The sequence below is a fragment of the Mirounga angustirostris genome, unplaced genomic scaffold (genome assembly GCF_029215605.1).
Source record: "Mirounga angustirostris isolate CCGP_5_RB_7025 unplaced genomic scaffold, mMirAng1.0.hap1 SCAF_6, whole genome shotgun sequence".
NCBI lineage: Eukaryota > Metazoa > Chordata > Mammalia > Carnivora > Phocidae > Mirounga > Mirounga angustirostris.
The window spans coordinates 87809645-87824716 of NW_026991714.1; positions in this window are offsets into that span (position 1 = coordinate 87809645).

Consider the following 15072-nt stretch of genomic DNA (forward strand, 5'->3'; position numbering starts at 1 on the left):
TGGGACTGGCTCTTGACAGTGGCATGAGGGCTGAAATGAGGGATATCACATCTCAGCCTGGCCCATAAATCAGCTTCCTGTACATTCTCCCTCATCCCCTTCTGCTAGAACCTGGAAGGCCATGTGTTGGACTGATAGTCCCCCAGGATGGTAGGAGCCAGATCTTTGAACAACTGTGTATAGCAGAGCCCTTCCTAACCTTCAACCACATCAGGATGTGACATGAGTGAGCAACAGAGTTTTATTGCGACAAGCCACTGAGATTTCAGAATTTCTTTATTTTGGTGGCCTTGCTTGGCCTACTCTGATAGAGGGGGCAAACTGGTAGACTATAGGCCAGATGTGTTTTGTTTTGGACCAGGCAAAAATTTTTTAAATTGGAATTTAAATGCCCTACAGTATATGCTTGCTCATTTGCCACAATCCCCACCACTCCCTATTGCTTTATACCCAGCCACTTTGCATGTTTACCTGCCTATTTCCATTAAACATTTGAGTTTCCAGGCCTAAAAAGCTTTGGATGGAAATCAGTGTTTGATGAATGCTTCAGATCTGTGTTACCTTGTCCTGTGACATGTTCAGGAAGATAACAGAGGCTCACTGAAATAAAAGGAGCAGCATAGCCTATCAAGGGTGTGGGTGCAGATAGCTGGGGTTACAAGATGTAGTGCGGCATGGTAAGACATGATCTGGCTTATAAATCTGGCTTATAAATTGGTTCTGGTTTTGGCTCTGTCACTTAAAAGCAGCATGACATCCACCAAATCATATCTCACTTCAATTTCCTCATTTTCAAAAGAGAGATTTTTTGCTTTTAAGATTTTATTTGTTTACCTATCGTGGAGAGAAACAGAGAGAGAGAATCTGAAGCAGACTCCATGCTGAGTGTGGAGCCCAGCTCGGGACTCGATCCCCCAACCTTGAGATCACGACCTGAGCCGAAACCAAGAGTCTGTCGCTCAACTGACTGACCCACCCAGGTGCCCCCAAAATAGAGATTTTAAATGAACACTCTCCGAGGTCTCCTTTAGCTTTAGAATGCTGCATTCGTCAGCTCGGGCCACCGTAACAAAACACCACAGACTGGGGGGCTTAGACAACAGACATTTATTTTCTCGCATTCTGGAGGCTGAAGTCTGAATCAAGGCCCAGCCTGGGTCAGTTCCTGGTGACAGCCCCCTTCCTGGCGCCTCAAAGGCTGCCTTCTTGCTGTATCTTCACAGGGCAGAGAGCTGTGGTGCCAATTCCTCATCTTATCTGGGCACCTGCTCAGCATATCAGGGCCCCGCCCTGTGACCTCATTTAACCTCTGTCTCCTCCTCACTTCCAAGTACACACATTGGGTATTAGAGTTTTAACATATGAGTTTGGGGGGCAGGGGGACTCAAGCATTCAGTCTGTAATAGATTCTGTTTTCTTCAGGATGTTCAGAGGAGGGAATGGATAATAGTATTTTTGTGTGTCCAGTGGGGTGGAACAGGCCGAGAAGGTGATTGGCCTGACCTGCTGAGTCAAGGGAGTACTTGGGAGCTAAAGGTATTTGCTTCTATTAAAAATGGTTACCTTCGGGGCCCGTGGGTGGCTTAGTCCATGAAGCATCCGACTCTTGGTTTCGGCTCAGGTCATGATCTAGGGCTTCTGAGATCTAGCCCTGAGTCCACGGGCTAGACAAGCCACTGAGTGTCTTGAGTGGTGAGTCTGTTTCCCCTCTCCCTCTCCCTCTGCTCCTCCTCCAGCCCACACACTCCTTTTACTTCAGTGAGCCACTGTTATCTTCCTGAACATGCCACAGGACAAGAGAACACAGATCTGAAATAAATAAATAAATCTTAAAAAAAAAAAAAAAAAAAAAAGGGATATCCTCATTCCAAACAGCTTTGGGCCCAACATGTCATTCTGAGGTTGGCCTTGAAAGCCCCCTCTGAGATGGAGAGAAGTCAGCACTGCCCACGTGTGTCCCTGGCCCAAAGTCAGCCAACTTGAGCCCTTCGCCAGTTGTGCTCCTGATTTTCTCTTCAGTTTGGGACACAGACACTCCCTTGGTACAGACTGTTGGCTTTTTCCATTTCTCAGATAAGGGGCAATAATCCTAACCCACTAACAAAAAAAAAACTATGAGAAATAATTAGTGGATCCTGACCAAGAAGTCTGAAATACACAAAGTATAAAGATTCTGAAATATAAAAGTATCTGTTTTGCAACACTTGGGTATGGCACTGGACACTCTGTCCCTTTGTCCAGTCTCTGCAAGTTAAAAAGTCCAGCGACACCAAGGGTAAGCTCAGAGTTCCCAGCCAAGCGATATCCATGGACTTGACAATCAACCATTTGGTTTCTTCAAATGTACAGAATTCCCCGAAGCACCTCTGAGGCTCTGAGGATAGATTTGGCGTATACTGGCTGTTATTTATAGTACGTTGGTAATAGAAGAACGTGGCATCTCACAGCAAGATACAGATCCTTTGCAAGACCATAGAATTCAGTGAGAAGCCAGGCCTTCCTCCATCATAGTGTGTCTGTGTGACTCTGGACATGTCATCTGACCTCTCAAGGCTTGTGCCAGACATCTGACAGTGGGAATGGGCAGGGGAGTTTGACTAGAAAAAAGCACAGGAGCTCTTAGCAACTGCCTGCATTTTTAAGAGAAGGTGTTTTAAAAGCTGAGCTAAAGCTATCTCAGCAGGTCCAGGAAGGATGGTGCCTTTGTGTGGGGATCTGGAAGTCTCCTGGGTGAAAAAAGCCCTAAAAGGTAGAGTTTGTTCAGGAGACCTGGGGTCTGCTGAGGTAACAGTGTCTTCTTCAGATAGCCCTGTGCCTGACCCATGGACACTGTCCAGATATCACAGCTGACATAAAATAGGGGCCCACAGGACAGCAAGGTCACAAAGCTCTGAAGCCAGAAACAGAGTGAGGTGCATCTGGGGGGGCCGGGGTCTCTCATCATGGCAGGGACACTGGCCCAGGGCCATGCAGCAGGAGGGGAGATACCACACGAGCCAGGACATGGCATTTACCAGTCCTTTTGAGGCTCCTGAGAGACCAAAGGGAAGAATTTGGTGTTGATCTGGCCGGCAGCTGAGTCGTAAAGTATTCCTTCTGTCTGCTAAGATTATGCTCTCCAAGGAGGGAAAGATGGAGTCTACATGTTCTTAGTATAATCCCTTCTTCTTCTGTGCTCTGATAGCCTACATCAACCCTGGAAACTGGCGATTTATGCACAGACCTGTGCCATCTTTACAGCTCAATGAAACACGGACACATAAGGGAGGCTGGATCTAGGGGGGTCCAAGACAGACTGGGAACTGAGTCAACTGGGATCCCCTGGAACAAGGCGGGCAGTAAACAGATGCATACATGAATAAATGGAAATGGAATTTCTATTATCCAAACACCCACACGACCAGAGAGTTAGATTTATAGCAAGACTTCGGGAAAGATGACTCCCTTGGCTAAAAAGCTTGCTTCGGTCTCCCCTAACTGCAGGACACCTACTCACCACCCTCCAGCTGCCCTGAGCTCTCTTTTCTTCCTTTCACCTGCTCTTTAGCCGCCTCCACTTCCTCAACACCCACTCCCCATTAACCCACTGCAGTCAAGGTCATACCCCCACCATTTACTGGAAGGCTTTCCACAACCACAGATGACCTTCTCATTGCCAGATGCAATTTTTAATGCTCACTCCTCGAAAGCTCCTTAAGTTCCCCATGAAACTCTATCCTCTGTGTCTTGGCTGGCTCTTCCCCTCTCAACACAGCCTAAGTCCTTCACAAGATCCTGTCCCTGGCCCTCTTTTCCTTTTGCCCTCTCTCTCCTGTCTCCTTGGCGATTCCTTGCCCTCCAACGACTTGTCTCATAGCTGTGCGCCCATCCCAAGTGGAGCTCTCTGCGCTGGATACCCTCCCAATCAGAGGGCTGCATTTTTTGACCATTTGAACACTTCTTGTACATCCCTCAGTCGCTTTCCAGCATTTCTCTTCCAAGCATCCAACTCAAATGTTTGCTGCTTTAAAAAATACTTCTCTTTCCTTTATTCTTAAGGGATATTTTATTCCTTCTGTGTTCTGAAGGCACCTGGATAGCTGAATTCTCATTGAGCCCTTACTCAATCGTTACTGTGATTCTACCTTTGAAACCCCTAGCCAAGAATCTCACTTCTGACCATGTCAGAATAAACCAATGGGGATCTGAGCAAAATATATGGAATGGCTATTTTCAGACGTTGGACAATAGGCAGGAGGACTGTGGATCCCTGAGCAGGGCAGGGAACTATAAGGGTGCAGTCAGCTGAACTCACATAGGGCCAGGACATATTCAAGCCCCAACCAGAAAAAAATGGAGACACGTGGTAAACACTGTGAAACCCCAAAAGGCTGAGTCTTTTTGCATGCTGTTTCTGCATCTATTGAGATAATTATACGGTCCTCCACATAATGTGGTGCTAATATGGTGGTAAGGATTTTTACATCTATATTCATGAGGGAAAATGGTTAACAGTTTTTTATTCTCCTAATGTCTTTGTCAGGTTTTGGAATTGGGGGAAGCTAACTTGGCAATGGTCTCCCCTCCTTTGTTTTTAGAAAGAATTTGTGTAGGCTTGGTATTACTTCTTCTTTAAATGTTTAATGAATTTCAATGTGGAAGCCTTCTGGGCCTGGAGTTTTCTTTATGGGGAAGGGTTTTCATTCTAAATTCAATTTCTTCAATAGATATAGGTGTGTTAGGAATTTCTAGTTTCTCTTTTTACAGTTTTGGTAATATGTCTTTCAAGGAGTTTGCTTATTTCACCTAAGTGGTTAAATTAATTGGCATAAAGTTGTTTATATTATTCTCTTAGTATCCTCTTAATGTGTGTAGCATCCAGTTGTGATGTTCTGTCTTTCACTCTTGTTATTGGCAACATGCCTTCCTTTTTTTTCTTAATCTAACTAACTCGAGATTTACTGGTCATTTTAAAGAACCAACATTTTGGTTTCACTAATTATTTTAGTTGTCTTTTTCTATTTCATTGATTTCTTATTTCTTCTACTTACTTTGAATATACTTTATCCCCCTTTTTTAGGCTTCTTGAGCTCAGTGATGTAGACCTTTTTATTTTGCAAATATAAGCACCTAAAGCTATAAACTTCCTGATAAACTTTAGCTACGTGCCACAAATTTTTATATGCTGTGTTTTTATTATCATTCTGTTAAAAATAATTTTACAGTGGAGAAACGTAGGATAGCCCACATTAATCAGATGAACAACATGAACTTCATCAGTAATGGGATAAATGGAAATCCTGTGCTATCTGATACAATGCAATGAGAAGAACACAGCATTACTTCTGTGATATTCTTGCTAGAGTTGCACCATCTGAATCCAAATATGGATTCAGACAAATACACATTGAGGGTTATTGTATAAAATAAATAACCTGGGAGTGCCTGGGTGGCTCAGTCGGTTGGGCATCTGACTCTTGATTTCGACTCAGGTCATGATCTCAGGGTCGTGAGATGGAGCCCCACATCAGGCTCCGCGCTCAGTGGGGAGTCTGCTTGAGATTCTCTCCCCCCCCCTGCCCCTCCCCCCACTTGCACAAGCGCTCTCTCTTTTTAAAAAATAAGAAAGAAAAAAAAAAGAAATAGCCTGTAATCTTAAAATATTATAGTTAAAGACTGAGAAACTTCCAAAACGAAGGAGACTAAAAAGATATGCCAACTAAACAGAACATATAATTCTGATTTGTATTCTTTTGGCATTGAGACATTGCTGGAATTTGAATGGGATCTGAGGATTAGATGGTAGAAATGCATCAATATTAATATCCTGATTTGATGGTATAATATAGGAAACACTAAAAGTATTTGGGACAATGGGGCATCCTGTTGGCAACTCAATCTGAAATGGTTTTAAAATGTTCTTTGGATTATACTTACAATTTTCTACAAGCTTTTTGTCTGAGTTTTTTTTTTTTTTAAAGATTTTATTTATTTATTTATTTGAGAGAGAATGAGATAGAGAGAGAGAGCATGAGATGGGGGAGGGTCGGGAGGGTCAGAGGGAGAAGCAGACTCCCTGCTGAGCAAGGAGCCCGATGTGGGACTCGATCCCGGGACTCCAGGATCATGACCTGAGCCGAAGGCAGTTGCTTAACCAACTGAGCCACCCAGGCGCCCCTTTGTCTGAGTTTTTAAAAAATTACCTCCACCCAAGGGAAAAGTTTTACTGAGAGAAAAATCTATACACAAAAGAATAGCTACTATATGATTCCACTTATATTCTGGAACATATTCAAGGCTAATCTGTAGTGACAGAAACAGATCAGTGGTTGCTTGGGGGTGGGGGATGGGAGGTGGGGATGAGAGATTGTGAAGTGGCAGGAGGAAAATTTGGGGGCTGATGGAAATGTTCTGCATCTTGGTTCTGGTGATGTATACATGCATATACATTTGTTAAAAACTGATGCATTTTAAAGAATATAAATTATATCATAAATAAAGGTGATTTAAAAAGACCAGAATGTGGTCTCTGTCACCATTTCCCCTGAAGGAATCAGAGGTTCTTGGAGAAATGGCTAATTTTTATGTGAAGGTCCAAGATGAGCTTGGGAGACCTGGTTTTACTAGAAAGTAAGGAAACTTTCAAATATTCATGGGGTCTTATCAAAAGGACATAAGAGACCGTTTGACAAAGGCTCACTTGCCAAAGTCACAACAGTTTAAACATCAGAAAGTATAGTAATTATGATGCTTGAAATATATTGAATCAATGAAAATCTGTTAATTCACAATATTTTTAAAAAAACAAAGTAGGGGCGCCTGGGTGGCTCAGTCATTAAGTGTCTGCCTTCCACTCAGGTCATGATCCCAGGGTCCTGGGACCGAGCCCCGCATCGGGCTCCCTGCTCAGCGGGGAGCCTGCTTCTCCCTCTCCCACTCCCCCTGCTTGTGTCCCCTCTCTTGCTGTGTCTCTCTCTGTCAGATAAATAAATAAAATCATAATAAACAAATAAATAAATAAATAAATATTAAAAAAAACATAAAGTAAGGAAAACTCATTTACCACCCCATTTGAGGTAGATATTAAAATAATGTCTCACTTCGAAAATGGGTAATTAGGGGAAAGAGGTAAGCATTTTCTTGTCTTTAGTAGGCAATGGATTTGGGGATATTTGAGCAGTCCCAGTGGATGAGATAAAATGATACTTTAATAATGCCAACTCATATATATAGGATGAATTATAGAATTATTTTTAAAAATCACTTCATAAGCTTTAGATTTGTCAGTTGATGTTAAAGCCATTATATGAAGAGTTGATGGAGAACTAACTGTACACCCAGGAATACCTTACGGAATGTGGTCATAAAGGGAAAATACAACTGTGAACTAGAGAGATTAGACTTTGATCACTCTAATCCAGTCATGGGTCAAGCAGGTATTATGGGTCTTCTGACCAGCTATGACCTATTCTAGCTAACAATGTTCAGATATAAGCTCCATAAAGTACAGCAGATAGTCATCAGAAAATAGGATATCCTGCAGACAGCTGGCTTAGTCACTTCAGCAAATCAATGTAATTTTAAAAAGGGCTCTTCTAGAATAAAGGAGTCTTAAGGGACATAAAAAACAAGTTGCCATCTTGGATTTCATGCCATTTAGATAAAGCAGCAATAAAAGTAGTGTTTTGGCTAATTGGAAAAATTTGAGTATGATCTGGTTATTCTTTATGAGTTCAAAATTTATTGAAATGAAGGAGTGAAGACTGAAAAATATTACAATGCAGTATGTACAACCTGATCTGATTTACATTAAAGGTACATATATACACATGGGTTACATGTATGTGCATTTGTGAGTGAAGATATGTATGCACAGATAGTATTACAGTAAAATCTCATTTTGGTAAAAAACATAGGCACTCTGTATATATGCATGTATCTTTTTTTTTTTAAGATTTTTATTTATTTATTGAGAGAGAGAGTGATAGAGAGAGAGCATGAGAGGGGGAGAGTCAGAGGGAGAGGCAGACTCCCCGCTGAGCAGGGAGCCCAATGCGGGACTCGATCCCGGGACTCCAGGATCATGACCTGAGCCGAAGGCAGTGGCTTAACGAACTGAGCCACCCAGGTGCCCCTATATGCATGTATCTTTACCTACTTAATACATACATGCATACAGCATTATCTTATTTTGGTTAAAAAAGTATATATATATATATATATGTATGTGCACACACATACATATATAGAAGAAGAGCCCGGAGGATATGCCTAATCTATTAAAAGTGTGATATCTGAGTGGTGGGAATATATTATTTTTATCATGTTTTTATTTTTTAACTTTAAAAAAAATCTTAGTCCTTACAGAGCACACATGCAACAGCTTATGTAAAAAATAATGTACTTGGAGGTTGGGAAGGACTCTGCTATACACAGTTGCTCGAAGATCTGGCTCCTTCTGTCCTGGAGAACCACCATCCCCAACACATGGCCTTCCAGGTTGTAGCAGAAGGGCATGAGAGAGAAAGAGTATGCCAGACAGCTGGCTTGTGGGCCAGGCTTTTATCACAACAAAAAGTTATTGTTTCAAAAAAGTTTTTATTGTGACTATGCTTCTGCATTGTTAGTTCCTAGTGCAGGCCTTGAACCATCTTGCCTAAAATACTGCAGTGGACCCCATCCTTGATCTGAAAACACCACAATCCATCCTACAGCTCACTACCAGGTTAATCCCCCTGGAAGGGAAATACCAACGGGGGGACTCCACTGAGGGATGTATATCCATGGTTCCTACCTACACTGTGGTGGGCCTGATGTTCTCATTCCTCCAGGACTGGGTCCTGACCAGCATCTCTGAGCTCATCCCCGGTGCCCCCCGCATCTTGCACCCTGCTCGGCCTGCCCAGCACCCCTGCCCCAGCCTCGCACTGGCCCCTGTGCGCACAGTTCCGCTTGAGACACCAGGCTGCACCTGCAGGAATTCTGCCTTCCCTCCCGTGCCCAGCTCTAGGGCGCCTTTCGCCACAGAGCTGGCATGCCCACCCACCCTATAAGCACCTTCCCTCTGACGTTCTGCATTTTATTTATAGCTTCTTTTAAGATTTTATTTATTTATTTTCAAGAGAGAGGGAGAGAGCACGCCGGAGCGAGCGGGGGGAGGGGCAGAGGGAGAGAAACAAGCAGACTCTGCCCACTGCGAGAAGGGGTCACCAGGCGCCATCTCAGGACCCTGAGATCATGACCTGAGCCAAAATCAAGAGCTGGGCGCTTAACCGACTGAGCCGCCCAGGTGCCCTTTATTTATAGTTTCTAATGTTAACATTGATGTGGGTTGTCTGTCTCCCCTAATCAAACATCACCTTTTTGAATGCAGGCATTCTTATTCAGTTATACATGATTCATGGGATTGGTTCTATTTTTTGCATAAAGTAGTTCCATAAAATAGTAAATAGATGAACAAATGATGTTCTCTAACTGACAGAATATCCTCATTTGAATATTTTACCCAAGTTCTAAAATAACTATTTAAGGACAGCAAATTATACTTTTTTCCTAAAAGGGATAGAACGTACCCTCCATACTCACGTATCTTACGAAACCAAGATCAGTAAATGAGCGTGAATGATATTCTCTGATGTGTGGTGAAGAGTGGGTGTCAAAATCGGTTCAGAGGACTCATTTGTGTCTCCTCTTTTGAAATTGCACTCTTAATGCCTGACAGACAAGGTGGGATTATCCTGTTTCTCAGTCACTTTGTCTCTCCCTTGTAACTACAGTACTGCACGCTGCTTTCCTTCAACTTGGCAAATCCCTTCAGGCTTAGAGATAAGGGCTTGTAGGGAAAGAGGAAAGAGCCAGAAGTCTCAGTCACCAACAGGAAAATGGTTCTTGTTTCTGTGGAGCAGATTGAGGCAGTGGTCCTGCAGGGACGCATTGGCAACAGGAAGGGAAACCATTAGGGTAACAACTCTTAACCTCAGGAAGACAAATACAATCTCTCTGAGTTTCCCTTAGCACCAAAGAAAAATAGTGAAAAAGTAGTGCAGAGCTGCCTCCCAGGGTTGTGGCTACAGTCAATGCGAAGAATCCCAGAGAATTCTCCAGAGCATCCAGTCCACGGGCCAGAGCTTTGGAGAGAAAGGGGGTGACTGCCTCCACCATCAGCCCAATGAGCACTCCAGGACAGGGCCAGGTGTCATGATAGATAATATTCTGTTAGGAAGCAGGGCAGCCTCTTGAGGTGGGCAGTGTGTGATCTCCATTTACAGATGAGAACACAGGCCTAGAGAAGGTACTTGTTATGGGTTGAATTGTGTCTCCTGCCTTCAAGATTCCCATGTTGAAGTCCTAATTCCAGTACCTCAGAATGTGACTATTTGGAGGTAGGATCTTTAAAGATCTTTAAAGAGGTAACTAAGGTAAAATGAGGCCCTCAGAGTGGATGGTAGTCCAATCTGAGTGGTGTCCTTATAAGATGAGAGTAACACACACACACACACACACACACAGGGAAGACCAAGTGAAGACATAGGGAGAAGATGACCATCTACAAGCCAAGGAGAGGCGTCAGAGGAAACCAGCCGTGCTGATACCTTGACCTCTGACTTCTGGCCTCCAGAATGTGAGGAAATAAATTTCTATTTTTAAGCCACCCAGTCTGTGGCTTTGTTATAGCAGCCCAAGTAAGCTAATACGGTACTAGAAATGAGTAGAGCTGAGATTTGAACCCAATAAATCTGACTGCAGAGCCTGCCCTCGGAACCGTACCATACCTTCTCCCTGCCCCAAATGCACTGGATCATAGTTTACAAAGTGTCGCCTGGCTGCTGTGGCTTTCAGAAACGGCCAAAGAGACCTCCTAAAGATGGGAGTAGGACTGTCTCCACAGCCTCCTATCTTCTGAGAATAAGCGTGGTGGGTTAAGAGACCAAGACAAAACCCAGGAATATTAGAAAGGGGACACTTCCATCCCTCTCCTGTGTGTCTTTGGAGTTCCAACAGCTATAACAATCCTGGCCTCTCTTGGCCCCTGTACATTCTCATTCTTCGCTAGGGGAGAAGCAATTTAATTTGGTCAGTAAATGTGGGATGAATTCTCTTCTCAGCTTCATGAGTTCTTCCTCGTGGGGCAAGCTGACTTGCAGAGCGTGCATTCTCTGCTCTTCTATGCCTGAGTCTTGCCGGGGCAGACCCCTTGAAGTAGAGAAGCCTGGTCTGTCCTTACGATGTCTGTGCCTGGCTGAGAACGACGCCTAATTCTGAAGTTAGCAGGAATATTTCACCCTTGCACTTAGCCATGTCCTAAAACTAAACCCCTGAAAAAACTCAACACATACAACGATCCCCCACATAATGATGCACAGCAAAGTCTGAGAAGCTCTGCCCTAGAAAATATGCCTTTTCTTTTATTACCCCTGACTTGCAACCACTGAGAAAGGTGCTAAGCAACACAACCCAATAATTAAAGTCTCCTGGCCCTAAGCAGCAGCTTAACATCATCACATACCGTGAATGCTCAGATTTTCTTCAGTGAATTTTCTCCCACCGTAGGATGAATGTGCTGGACCTCACTCAAGGTTTCCAAGGGTCCTGCTGTTGGATCCTCAGGCAACAGATCCTCCAGCAACAGCTGCACTTCTGGGAGGCAAGGTGTGTAGACACTAAGCCAGACGCCGTGTCCTTTGCATGGCTTATGATCTAACTGGAAAGAAAAGAGAACACATATGTGAAATAGTGGGACAGGGCAGCTGGCCCAAATCGGGGGGAGTTACAGACTCTAAGAGCTCTCCAAGGAGAGAGAGAAGTTCAAGGAACCAGCAGTCAGGGCAAGTTCAGAGAGAAGGTCGCTTATCCATCAGGGTCAATGTCATGGCACTCGGAATGCTTTCGAACAGAGACCTGGAGAGAGAAAAGACTCTCTTTCTGCCTGGCCACTCCCAACAACTTGAGTCATCCGAGGCCTCTTAGTTTCAGTTGTTGATGAGAGAATACTGAAGCACATTTCTAGAAAAAGCTTTAAATACTTAATATTCTCATCATCACCTGGTATTCCCAGAGCATGTTTTCCTTTGATTTTTGCAAGCACCATGAGGGAAGCAGAAATACCTCACAAGGAAAGAAGGCTGAGGTACGGGGTGATGTGCAGCTCAGGACTCCCAGCACGACCATCACGCCCACGTCACAACACAGCTGTTTGTGTAACCAGCCCTGGATCATCCCCCTCAGCAGCCCCGGTGCCAAATGGCAAGAACTCACCCTGGTATCTCCAAGAATGTGGACGGAGTAGAGATTTCTGTGCCAGCATCACCAATTCCAGCTTTTCCTAGGTGGCATTCCAAGACATCAAGCAGAACTCTAAAGAACTCATAATTTGTCTCCTTCGTACCTGCTGTGCCCAGCTCCTCCCTCACTAAGGAGGAGGAATGTTCCTCTGCAAAACCCCTAGCAACTCTTGGCGGGAGCAGCCAAGATAACGCAGCTCCATGGCCATCAATCATCATTATCATTCTTACAATCTTTATCATCTTCTAGAGGAAAAGGGGCTGTGTGTTTTGTTCCATCTGACTGACAGATCCATTTATACAACTGTCTAAACAAGACTAAAAGGAAAATGCTCATTTGCTTTGAACAGAACCAAAAAACCCCGCAGACTTCTCAAGTTTAAAATAAGCTGAGCTGTTGATTTTAATATTAAAATTTGAAGTTAAGACTGCAAAGAACTGGGAAAGGCTGGCTTCTGGCCAGATACTGAGGGGTCCCCAGCGGGACTGCGCTGGGGTTGCTGCGATGAGAGAACATTTCTTTCTCCATTGTCTTCTATCTTTATTCTTACAGATCCAAATGTCTCTGACTTCCCAAACCCATCATTTGCACATGAATGGTGGGGTCTGGGCAGCAGAGTGGCCTAAATTAGACACACCCAGGCTAGCGCCGCAAAGAGCAGGAATTCAAAACAATTAGGAAGAGTGGAGGAGATTGCCAGTAATACAGCGATGAGTTGTGTTGTCTTTGCTACACAACATTAAACTTTCTCAGCAACTTCCATTCCAACATCTTGGGTCGGAACCTTCAAAGGTAGTGTAGGGTCTTTCTTCAGGGGAGTGAAGGGGGAAAATCAAGGCATGGAGAGAGCAGGAGCTGTGTGCAAAGTCACAACAAAAGACACATTTGGGTGGGCCCCACATAATTTGGAATCTACTCAATAATATCAGTGGTCAGCTCATTGATTGGATGAGTTCTTTGTCTGGGTTCTTTGTTGCACAGATGTATCAAAGGTTCAGGGGTAGCTCACAGAAGCCCTTGGAGGGTCATGCCAAAAGGGCATGCATCCAGAAACGGTGCCCCCAGCACAGCACAAAATCCCTCTGGGAAGTACCTTCTAAGCCTTTAAAGGGGATTAAAATAGGTTGAACCCTGGAGGTAAGCAATTCAACCTTCATAAAGATTGGCAATATAGACAGAACAAACTCTTCTGAGGAAATTATTCCAGGTGCCCCATTCCTTACTCCAGTGCTTCTATCTGGACTGCTGATTGGTCCCAGAGATTTGGGGCCCAAACTGCCCCATAAATTGGGTCTCTCCCCTTTGTCCCACTTGGACTTGATCGTTTCTGAATGGTTACCCCTGGCCATGTGCCCCAACCTTATCCTGGCCACAGACCCATACCATAGCATTTTTTACATGCTCTTCTGACATCCTGGTACCCCTGCTGCCCTCCAGACCAAATTTTCCAGACCATATGGCTGTTCACATTGTCCCTGCCTCTTGACAAAGCCCAGGTGGGTCACCAGAGCCCCATGCTTGGGACTGTAGGTTCCTACTGATAATTCTCTCAAATATAATCTGACTTTAAAAAAGGGAAAAAAAAAAAGTTCCATTGGCCTTTTGGAGCTCAGAACTACTTGGCTGCAATAGTTTGGGATCAAACCAGAGGTAAGTAGGTGGGTTTTAGGCACATGGTTACATTTCACAGCTGCACAAGGAGGGCTCCACCGCCCATTGCTGAAAACAACTTGACAGGACATAACACATCAAGTTGCTTTCATTTCTTGGTTTCCTGCAGCTCCAACCACAATCCAGACTAGAGCTCTCTTTTTTCCAGGATTCCACTCTCCTCCTTTAGTGAGATAGGAAACCCTTTCTGTCTGTCTTCCAGGAAGCCTTCGACAGTTCCAGAGGTAATTCTCTCTAGCCAAAGCAGGGAGGTGATGATGAGAGACTGGTGTGCTTTCTGTTTAGGAACGTTGCTTATGTTCCTAAGAGTTTAGTTTGGCCTTTCTCTCAACTCAGAGCTGATTTAGATAGCCCAGAGTGGAGACAAGATAGATATGGCAATAGTTCTCAAACCACGGTGAATTTGGGAATCACCATAAGAACCTGTTAAACAGACAAATAACTAGGCCCCATCTCCAGAGATGTTGATGCGTTATGTGTAGGGCCAGGCCCAGGACATGCATTGTTAGCAAGTTTCTCAAGTGAGTCTGATATAAATGTTCTGTAGGCCCCATTTTGAGAAACACTGAGTTAGGATTAGAGATAAAAAGCATTAAATGTGTTTAATGCTATAGAAACCATGTCTTTAATTTTCTGTATTTCTGATGCTTTAACATCTGGGACCTTGTTGATCCTGGAGGAACTGACCTCCCAGCATTGGTCATTTCCCAGAGATAGTAAACTATGCATGGGCAAGCCTGCTTTTCAAATGCAAACCAACAAATTCAGAGCCCACACTGAACCACACTTAAGGACCTCTGCCCCAATCACCCAGGGCCAGAGAACTAGGGACAGCTGCTATGCCCCAGAGCCCACTGAAATTGTTCAAACTAGTTAAACCTGCTCCTTTTTGCAGAAATCACAATAAAGGCTCTTGCCCACATTCCCCTATCTCCCTCTGCCTCCTGACCAGCCCTGGTACTTTCTCATGTACCCCTACCCTCTCCCACCCTCCTGTGCCATGATGTGCCCCCTCCTTTTGGGAACTGTGAGTAACAAATTCTCTTTTCAATGTCAATCATCTCCTGTTGGCCTTTTTATGCCTCAATTTTTCTATTAATAACTGTATTTTTAAATACCTACAGCTTGAATTCTGGATGG